Below are 10,439 nucleotides of genomic sequence, written 5' to 3'. Positions count from 1 at the left end.
CTTGGAGAATTCTGAGCATTACACTGCTAGCATGAGAAATTAGTGCAACTGTGCAGTGGTTTGAACGTTCTTTGGCACTGCCTCTCTTTGGGATTGGAATGAAAACTGACCTTTTCCAGTCCTGTGACCACTGCTGAGTTTTCCAAATTTGCTGGCAAACGAGGGCAGCAATTAAACAGCATCATCTTTTAGGATTTGAAGTAGCTCAGCTGGAATTCTATCACCTCCACTAGCTTTGTTTGCAGCGATGCTTCGCAAGCCCCTATGTTGACTTCGCACTCTAAGATTCTGGCTCTAGCTGAGTGATCACCCCATCCTGGTGATCTGTGTCATGAAGATCTTTTTTGGATAGTTCTTCTGTGTATTCTTGCCACTTCTTCTTAATATCTCTTGCTTCTGTTTCTGTCCTTTATTGTGCCCATCTTTGCATGAAATGTTCCCTTGGTATCTCTGATTTTCTTGAAGAGATCTCTAGTCTTTCCCATTTTAATTGTTTTGCTCTATTTCTTTGCACTGTTCACTTGGGAAGGCTTTCTTATCTCTCCTTGCTATTCTCTGGAACTCTGCATTCATTTGGGTATATCTTTCCTTTTCTCTGCCTTTTGCTTCTCTTCTTTTCTCAGCTATTTATAAGGCCTCTTCAGATAACCATTATGAGCATTTTTCTTTTCTTTTTCTTGGAGATGGTTTTGATCAAGACCTCCTGTACAGTGTTGCAAACCTCCATCAATAGTTCTCCAGGCACTCTGTCTATCGGATCTAATCCCTTGAATCTGTCACTTCCACTGTATAATCAGTCGTAAGGGATTTGATTTAGGTCATACCTGAATGGCCTAGTGGTTTTCCCTACTTTCTTCAACTTAAGTCTGACTTTGGCAATAGAGCTTCTCCATCTTCGGGCTGCAAAGAATAGAACCAGTGTGATTTTGGTATTGACCATCTAGTGATGTCCATGTATAGAATCGTCTCTTGTGTTGTTTGAAGAGAGTGTTTATGACCGGCGCGTTCTCTTGGCAAAACTCGGAGGGAGAATCAGAGAAGAGCGTGAAAGAGAGAAAAGCTCAAACTTCTGTTGGTGTCCACAAATAAAACAGCAAAAACCGTGTGAGTATATTTATGTGGGACAGTTACCTTATGCCACGTTGTGTATTGGAACTGTAGAGTGTAAGTGCTGCATTGTGGCAGCAGCAACCTTGGTTCAGATCCAGGCTAAGGCAAGGTAGTGTCTATAGCCTGTCTTGCCATTTGCCTTTTTTCTTTTATTTAGTTTGACGTATAGTTGATTTTCAATGTTGTGTTTGTTTCAGGTGTACGACAAAGTGGTTCAGTTATACACACATATACATCTAGTTTTGGTTCAGATTATTTTTCCTTTCAGATTATTACAAAATGTTGAGTATAGGTCCCTGGCTATACCCTAGGTGCTTGTTGGTTATCTGCTTTCTGCACCGTAGTAGTGTGTATATGTTAATCCCACACTTCTAATTTATCCCTCCCCCTTTCCCCTTTAGTAACCATGATGTTGTTTTCTATGTCGGTGGGTTTATTTCCGTTTTGTACATATGTTCGTTTGTATCAGTTTTAGTTTTGTTTTTTAGATTTCTCATATAAGCGATGTCATATGATGTTTGTCTTTCTCTGCCTGGCTTACTTCACTAGGATGACAATCTCTTGGTCCATTCATGTTGCTGTAATTGGCATCACTTCATTCTTTTTTATTTATTTATTTTTTTGGTTGAGTAATATTCTATCCATTTACTTTTAATTCCAGCACCAGCTATGCCCCCTAGCAGTGGTGGGAGAGCAGAATTTGCCACTGGCCCGGGAGCAAAATGCAGCAAGAAGAGGAGTAAATCCCACAGCGCACAAACCTGCCAGTCAAAGCAAAACCTAGAACAACTGCTTGTCTCACTGTTGAGCAGGACACATCCCCAGAGTTTAAAGGTTGCCCTTCACGGAGCCTTGTCTATAGTTTACACTAACAAAATAACACGGTCATTGTTGTTGTTGTTTTCTGGTAAAGATATTTCTAATATCAGTGAGGTTTTCCTTACACTAAAGGAGAAGACATATTTAAGAGGTTTACAATAAAATGCAAACCAGTCATCATGGTCTAGACCAGCTCCTTTCCATCCACCATCCACTGATTTTTACAGAAACAGTAAGTCATTGAACTATAGACACAGTTTGTTGAAATTTTGCACACGTAATCGGCACCCAGATCAAGGTGTAGAAAATTTCCCCCACCCTTGAAATGTCACTTGAGCCACCTTCTAGGCAATTCCTACACTAGATCGCTTATTTTATTACCATTCTGAGGTCCTCCGCAATAGTGTACTGCTGCCTGCTCTTGAAATTCAAATGAAGGAAGCTACATTTTTGGAACTGACTTTGCTTTCATGCAACATTTTGTTCATTAAACAAACATATTCATAGTGTTATGCCTATTTCATTACTTTTGGTATCATTGGAGTAATTTTGTTAGGGTTTTTTTTTTGTGTGTTAACTGGTGTTCTCGGTGAATATTCCATACCAATTGTTTGTATATTGTGCATTCATAGAAGTACTACAATTGCTGGGTCATGACGTAGGTACAAGATTAACTTTATTAGAAACTGCCAACAGTCTTCTAGAATGATTTTGAACTGACTACTACAGGTGCAGTTGCTCCACATTTGTCAGCATTTAGTGTACGAATTTTTTAAAAACCAGTCATGCTGGAGGCTGTGTAATGATATCTCCTTATAAGCATGACGTTTATTTCCCGAATGAGTAAATATGTCAAGAGTATTTTCTTATAGCCTTTGGTCATTGAAACATTACCTTTGTGATCCCTGGCTTAGGCTTCACAGGGAAAGGGAACCAGGTGCTGTGGTCCGTCGCTGAGGTGTAGATGGATTTTCCTAAGTGTCTCTCAGAGACAGAGACCCAGGCTCAGGGTATTCCCAGTGTCGACAGGTTTAGATCCGATGACTGGCCCAGCGATAGTGGATATGCCCAGCCTCCTAGGCTTTTAGCGTCTCCACCCACTTTCAGTTGAGCAAGTGCAGAACATGTGTTAAAATATTCTCTTTCAACCTATTCATTCACATTCGTTTCCCTGAGTACTCTGAACAGCCAATTCATCTCACTACCATAAAGGGAAAACTGTTATCAGCAGCATAAGCAGATGGTTCATGTAAAAATCAGCATCAGAATATCAATAGGATGGTATTCCAGGGAAATGCCCTGACTCTCCAGCTGCTGCTGTTTGGAATCCCCGTTTGTCTCTACCAGGTAGTGGGCGGGCACCCATTTCCCTTGGAAGCTCGCTCAGAAGACCTGTTAGGACAAATGTTATGTCCACTGTAGGGCAAGAGGTGAGCAAGGGAGCGGGGCTGGTGGATGGGGGCCAAGGGTGTGGACGAAGCCTGCAGAGGCGGCGGTAGCTGAGGCAGCAACAGTGGCTGTGCGCGTATGTGGTTCCGGAAGAGCTGATGAAAGGCGGTGAGTCCGGTGGGTGAGAGTGTGTGCTCTGCCTGTGTGGGGAGGGGCGGGAGGATTGGGAGATCTTTGCTAGAATTACTCGGCAGGGAGTGATTTGGTAAGGGTGGGAGAGGGGAGGAGGGGGACCCTGAGGGAAAGATGGTGGCCCGAGGGGTCCATGCTTGTAGTTAGCTGGCAGCAGAGATACGGTGATCTTGAAGGTGCTTTCTCCAATGGAACGTCTTGTCCGTTGTCTTCCCGGCGTTCTGACCTCTGTGATTTCCCTGCTAGGGTGAAACTGACTTCAGAATTTCTGCTTGATAATCCCTATATAGTAAAATGTCTATATTCATTCAGGTGAACTGAGCAAAGGACAAACTCCAGAGTTCAAAGTAGCAGGGGATGGATAGGCATTACCTGGGAAACGTGTCAAAGGGCTTCATCCATGTATCAAAGTGTATCTTCCATACCTGGCCGATAAAACATTTTGTACGTCTTAAAAAAATGTTTTTGGTACGTCTTGATCTTGGTGATTATTTCACATCAAATAGCTGTTCATTAATGATCTGTGCATCTTATCCTGTGAATACACCTTAATAATTTTCTTCCTGGATAGAATGGGCGGTCACATGTTGGAGAACCCAGCGTAGACTATTACCGTGTTGAAGAAAAAGAAGTCAGACGCCACGCGTAACACGGAGGTCATGCCGTGACTCGGATTCGAACCGAGGTTGCTGCGGCCACAACGCAGAGTACTAACCACTATACGATCACGGCGCGCCACATACCAAGCGATGAGAACGGTCTTTAATGTCTGTCCTTTGACGTAAAATGATTTCGATCGTTGCGCTGCTTTGTTCTTGGAAACTGCAGGTATTCGTTTTCTCTCTTTCATGCTCGACCATCGGTTCCCCCGCTCTTTCTCTCAATTCTGATATATTATGACGAAAGGAAACAAAATCAAACAAGACACCAATTCTCATCTCCCCGGATGCGGCACGTTCCTTCTGGGAAGTCTGGCTGTCCTCGTCCCTACCTCGCCGGCTTCTTTTCCAGCTCTTCGCACTCGTCCCTTTGCATCCACCTTCCCCATTAGCTGGTTCCGGCTCCCGCCCCACCGACCGCGGCCGAGCCGAGGGAGGGCAACACCAGCGGTGCAGACGGTCCGGTGAAGGCGGAGCAAAGAACCGAAAGAACCAGTACGGAGCCCACCCGGTGTCCAACTTCCCCTCTGGCCCCCTCGGCTCCGGCCCGGGGCGTCTCTGGCGCGTTTCTGCCCTCGGAAATGTGTGTGGCTCCAACGGTCGTGGAAGCGGATAATTACCCATCGATGGGGATGAGTAGTATCTTACTCGAGCGTGTCTCTGTGGCGCTATCTATTCGTGCCTTTGGCTGTTCACGGAAAGCTTGGTTGTTCTAAACACACCTTAGGAAAGCCTTCCTTGAAACACTGAAAAGCTGTGTGGTTCTTTCTACTCTGCGCAACCTTTCCGGGAAAGGCAAAAGGGCTCCTCTACTGCTACCCTCCTGTCCGGCGTCTTTGATGCACAGGAGGTTGGCTAGGTCACTGGGAGTCCAGAATTTCCTGAAGCAGTGAAACCAGTAACCATATTTCTTTACGCGTCTCCTTTACTGAGCATGTAACAAATCCACTGTTCTGTTTTTTAATCAGTTACATATTTCTATAGAGATTTATATTAAAAATCTTTTATTTTCCCCATACAGATACCATTTCTCTTTTCCTTCCTCCCTGTGCGTACATCCAGATTTCCACGTGGTGCTGCTCTTCCTGGAGGATTCTTTTAGCATTCCTTGTATAGTGGGTCTGCTGATGATGAAGTCTTTCAGCATTTGTATGTCTGTAATGGTCATTATTCACCTTCATATTGAAGGACTTTAAAGGTGGGTAGTGAATAGAATTCCACCTTGACTTTATTGGCTTCTGTCCTTTGAAGAGGCTGCTCCACTGTCTTATAACTTCCATGCTTCTCTCTCCTCCTCTCTCTCTTTTTAGTCTTTATTAAATATGTTACAATATGGCTTCTGTTTCTTGTTTTTATTTTTTTTATTATTATTTTTTGCCATGAGGCCTGTTGGGTCTTAGCTCTGCAACCAGGGATCCAACTCACACCAAGAAGGCCAAGTCTTAACCACTGGACCACCTGGGAAGTCCCTCACCTCTATGCTTCTGATGAAATCTGACATGTGTACTTTTGTTTCTATATGTATCTGGTCTTTTTCCTCTGGTCCCTCGGGGACTGTATGCTTTTTCAATGGCTTTGAGCACTTTAATTACGATGCGACCAGATGTGTTTTTTCCGTGCTGTTGTGCTCATTCATTTCGTCCATTTGGCTCCTTGGATCGGTGGGTTTATAATCTTTACCATGATTGGAATTATCTGACATTGTTCCTCCAAAGACTGTTTCTCGTGCCTGGGTATTTTCAGGAGCATCAGTCACCCATGTATCAGGTCTTTCAATGATGTGCTACCATTCAATGGGCAGTACTAAAGAACGTTCAAAGTACTGGACAGTTGTGCTCACTTCCCATGCTAGTAAGGTTATGCTCAAAATCCTTCAAGCTAGGCTTCAGCATTCAACTTGAATTGAGAAATTCCAGATGCACAAGCTGGGTTTAGAAAAGGCAGAGGAAGCAGAGATCGAATTGCAAACAGTTGCTGGATCATAGACAAAGCAAGGGAATTCCAGAAAAAAACATCTACTTCTGTTTCTTTCACTTCACTAAAGCCTTTGACTGTGTGGATCATAACAAACTGTGGAACACTCTAAAAGAGATGAGAATACCAGACCATCTTACCTGTCTCCTGAGAAAGCTGTATGCAGGTCAACAAGCAACAGTTAGAACCTTATACGGATCAACTGACTGGCTCAAAATTGAGAAAGGAGTACAACTAGGCTGTTTACTGTCTCCCTGTTTATTTAACTTGTATGCAGAGGACATCAGGGGAAATGCCAGGCTGGATGAGTTACAAGCTGGAATCAAGGTTGCTGGGAGAAATATCAGCAACCTCAGGTATGCAGATGACACCGCTCTAGTGGCTGAAAGCAAAGAGGAACTCAAGAGCCTCTTGATGAGAGTGAAAGAGGAGAGTGAAAAAGCCAGCTTAAAACTCAATATTAAAAAAACTAAGATCATGGCGCCCAGCCCCATCACTTCAAGGCAAATAGAAGGGGGAAATGTGGGAGACGTGACAAATTTTCTGTGCTTGGGCTCTAAAATCACTGTGGATGGTGACTGCAGCCACGAAATTAGAAGACACTTGCCTCTTGGAAGGAAAGCTATGACAAACCTAGACAGTGTATTAAAAAGCAAAGACATCACTTTGCCCACAAAGGTCCATAGAGTCAAAGCTGTGATCTTTCTTGTAGTCATGTACCAATGCGAGAGTTGGACGATAAACAAGGCAGAATGTTGAAGAACTGATGCTTTTGACCTGCGGTGCTAGAGAAGACTCTTGAACGTCCCTTGGATGCTGAGGAGATCAGACCAGTCAATCCTAAAGGAAATCAACCCTGAAAACTCATTGGAAGGATGATGCTGAAACTCCAATACTTTGGCCACCTGATGAGAAGGGCAGACTCCTTGGAGAAGTCCCTGATGCTGGGAAAGTTTGAAGGCAGAAGGAGAAAAGGGCAACAGAGGATGAGATGGTTGGATGGCATCACCGATTCAACGAACACAAACTTGGGCAAACCCTGAGAGATACTGAGGGACTGGGAGGCCTGGAGTGCTGCCGTCAATGGAGTCACAAAGAGTCAAACACAGGTTAGCAACTGAAAAACAACGACTATTCAATGACACTATGTTCATTAAAAGCATTTTATTTTGACAGTGAGTTTCCATTTGGATATTGTGAGCAGTTTTTCATTGCTTTGTGTTCCGTAATCTTGTTTTTGTTGTTTTCTGCCATGTCTAATCTGCTCTTCAATCTGGTGAATTTATGGCATTGGATGTTATAGTTTTCAGCTCTAAAGCTGGATTTTTTTTTTTTTTTGCCATTTTTGTATGTTCTATGGTTCTAATTAGCATTTTGGACATATGTATGCCATCATGATAACTGTTAAAGTCTTCTCTGTGGATTTTTACATTGTGTCCCTTCTGGTTCAATTTCATTGACTCATTCATTCATTCGTCTCCTCCTTACCTGTCATTTTCCTGCCTCTTTGCATGACTGGCATCCTTTGATTGGAGGCCAGGCATTGTCAGCGTTTCCCATTTGGGGCACTGGCTATTTTGGTATTCCTACGAATCTTCTTGAGTTTTATCTGCGGTACATTTGAGTGACTTGTAAATGGTTTGATCCCTTTGGATCTTCCTTTCATGATTTTTTAGGTAGGTCAGTCTAGAGCTGCTTATTCCCAATACTGTAACAAGAGTTTTCTGAATGTTCTTCCCAATGGCCCATGAGTGAGGAGTAGTCCAGTCTGTCTGAGGGGATGGAATACAATTGCTTGTCCCGTGTGAGCACCAGGCATTGCACCAGGATCTTTTTAAAAGGTTCTTTCCTTGGCCTCAGGCACTTTCTTCATAAGGATATCCCGATCATTACTCTGCTGAGTACTTGAGGGAGACCCTTTCATATCCCAGCATTCTCTCTCTCTCCCACTCTCTCATCACTGGACCTTTCTTCATGTTTCTTTCTTTTATTATTAACTTTTATTGAAGTATAGCTATTTTTACGATGTTGTGATAATAGCAAAGTGAATCAGCTATACATATATCCCCTCTTTTTTTTGGATTTCCTTCTCATTTAGGTAACCACAGAGCGTCCAGTATTTCCCTATACCATAGAGTAGGTTCCCATTTGTTATTTACTGTATACATAGCATCAATAGCGTATACAGGCAAATCCTTAACTTCCCAGTTCCCCCCTTGATATCCATACCTTTTTTTTCTACATCTGTGTCTCTACTTCTGCTTTGCAAATAAGAATCACTGGATCTTTGTCCTGTGAACTCCAGCTGCCTTGCTCTCCACCAACACTCAGCTTCTTGAGTCCAGTGGATTGACCTCAAATCCTCCTCTTTGGTGCCGAGCCTGGGAACTCACTGAAAGCAGGAAGCTGGGCCCATGGCAAGACTCATCTTGTTTGTTTGTCACCTCTCAGGGCTTGCTGTTTTTTGCTGCCTGATTTCCAGTGTCTTAGAAGCTAGTATTTCATGGTTTTTTTTGTTTGTTTGTTTCTTTTGGCTTTTTGTTCCTTTGAGAGTGGGACAAAGGGGGAGAGTGAGATTTAGGAAGGAGGGTTAATCTGATTTCTGTCACTGCACCTTTGCTAGAAACTGAAGGCATCTCTTTATGTTCTTAGTTTTCCCTAAAGAGATGTGCTAATTTATATTCCAATGTATTTTGCCGGCTCAAGGAAAGAGTCTTTTTCTTCACGGTCTTGCCATCACAAGAAATTGTCAATACACCTGTCTGTTACTCTAACAAAGGGATTTGTGCCCTCCTGACTCAACTTAGCGGCAGGTACAATGAAAAGACAATGTGTACATTTCCCAGAGATTGCACATATTCAGCAGCTAAGCTTCCAAGCTGATTGGAAAGTATTCTAATAATTGTAACTGTTTTCAGTGGTGACCAAGTCATTGAGTCCAGACAAGACCAGCCAGAATGACTCTGGAGAGCCTCTTGCAGAGCAGCTTATGGATTACAGGAGTTAAAAAAAAAAAAAAAAAAAAAAGCCCACTGGTCCCAGATATTTACCCTCTTCCCTTCCCTTTATGATTTGCATTTTGGCTTTGGTTGGATGCACACAATCTAATGTGGGGTCTCCCTCCAACATACGGGTACGTTTGCAAGCCCGAGACCCTCTCTGTATGATATCGCGACAGGACATGGCTACATCCAGAAAAATTATCTCATTTGAGACAAATTGTTGCAAGCTACAGAATCCTGCATCGGTAATGCATCTTGTACAAACCTGGATCCTTAGAGTTCTTGGTTCCCCTTCCACCGATTCCTCAGTTGAAGCTCAGGAGGAAACAAGAGCTCTTTGGATTTTCCATACTCAGTTGAGGATGTCGCTGGGTTCTAGGACATTTCTCTCTGCCCCTCTCTCACCCTCTTGGAGTGTGTGCCCTTCTGTCTCTCTCTGTCCCTTATACTCTAGGCTGCTGTGGATCTTACCCACTTTCTATCCTCCTCATCAGTTTTCCGCAAATGTGCATTAGGAGTCCTTCAGTCAGCAAGCACTTACTAGGTGCTCACCAGGTACCAGGCCCTTCTCCAGGAAAACTGCTGTATCAGGAGCAAAGTCAAGGTCCCACTCCTTGGTGTGTTCACACCAGGAGGCATCAAAAATAAGAATCTTACTCACACATACACACGCAGATACAAATAAAAATCACAGCAGGAGAACAACCTGTCGTGTTCTCAGGTTCATCTGCCTGCCAGTGCCTAAGGACCCCAGCAGTGAGTGAAAAAAGAATTACATAGCACATGGAAAAATGGTGACTTGAGATCTAGAAGGCAGGTAACTAAGAATCAGGAATTTTTAAAAAATAAATGAGTACTTCAAGTAAACAACAGGCCCTTACTTCTCAGCTTAGAGAGTCCATGTGTTGTATGGACTCAAGAGACATTATGGCTACATTCAGAAATATCTCCTAAAGGTACCCACACGTTCTCTTAAGCTGTTAACCTATAGCCCCTCTATATATAATCTATAAAAATATGGGCAGCATTGTATTTAAACAGTGTTTTGTTATTTCTACCTTAAATAAATAGAAATTCTCCAGGAAAAGATTATACATTAATTCAACCAATTTAATATCAGTCAAAGAACTTAATGATAGATCTTAAAATCGTAAATTGAGCTGAACCGTGGCAGATAAATGCTACTTAGAAGCACATATTAGATGATAGCTAAAAACATTGACCCCAAATTGAAAGGGGAATAATTAAGTCACTATGATTTCGAGACTCAAAAGACTTAATCCTGATTTAAAAG

General features: G+C 42.9%; 1 non-coding gene across 1 annotated transcript; it reads right to left on the bottom strand.

Annotated features, from left to right (window-relative positions):
* Positions 1 to 4,170: 4,170 nt before the first annotated feature.
* On the bottom strand, positions 4,171 to 4,242 carry TRNAH-GUG (transfer RNA histidin (anticodon GUG)). The gene has a single exon. It is a non-coding gene; the product is annotated as a tRNA-His (tRNA).
* Positions 4,243 to 10,439: the final 6,197 nt, after the last annotated feature.

The sequence above is a fragment of the Capricornis sumatraensis genome, chromosome 2 (assembly GCF_032405125.1).
Source record: "Capricornis sumatraensis isolate serow.1 chromosome 2, serow.2, whole genome shotgun sequence".
NCBI lineage: Eukaryota > Metazoa > Chordata > Mammalia > Artiodactyla > Bovidae > Capricornis > Capricornis sumatraensis.
This window is presented reverse-complemented; position numbering and strand designations above follow the sequence as displayed.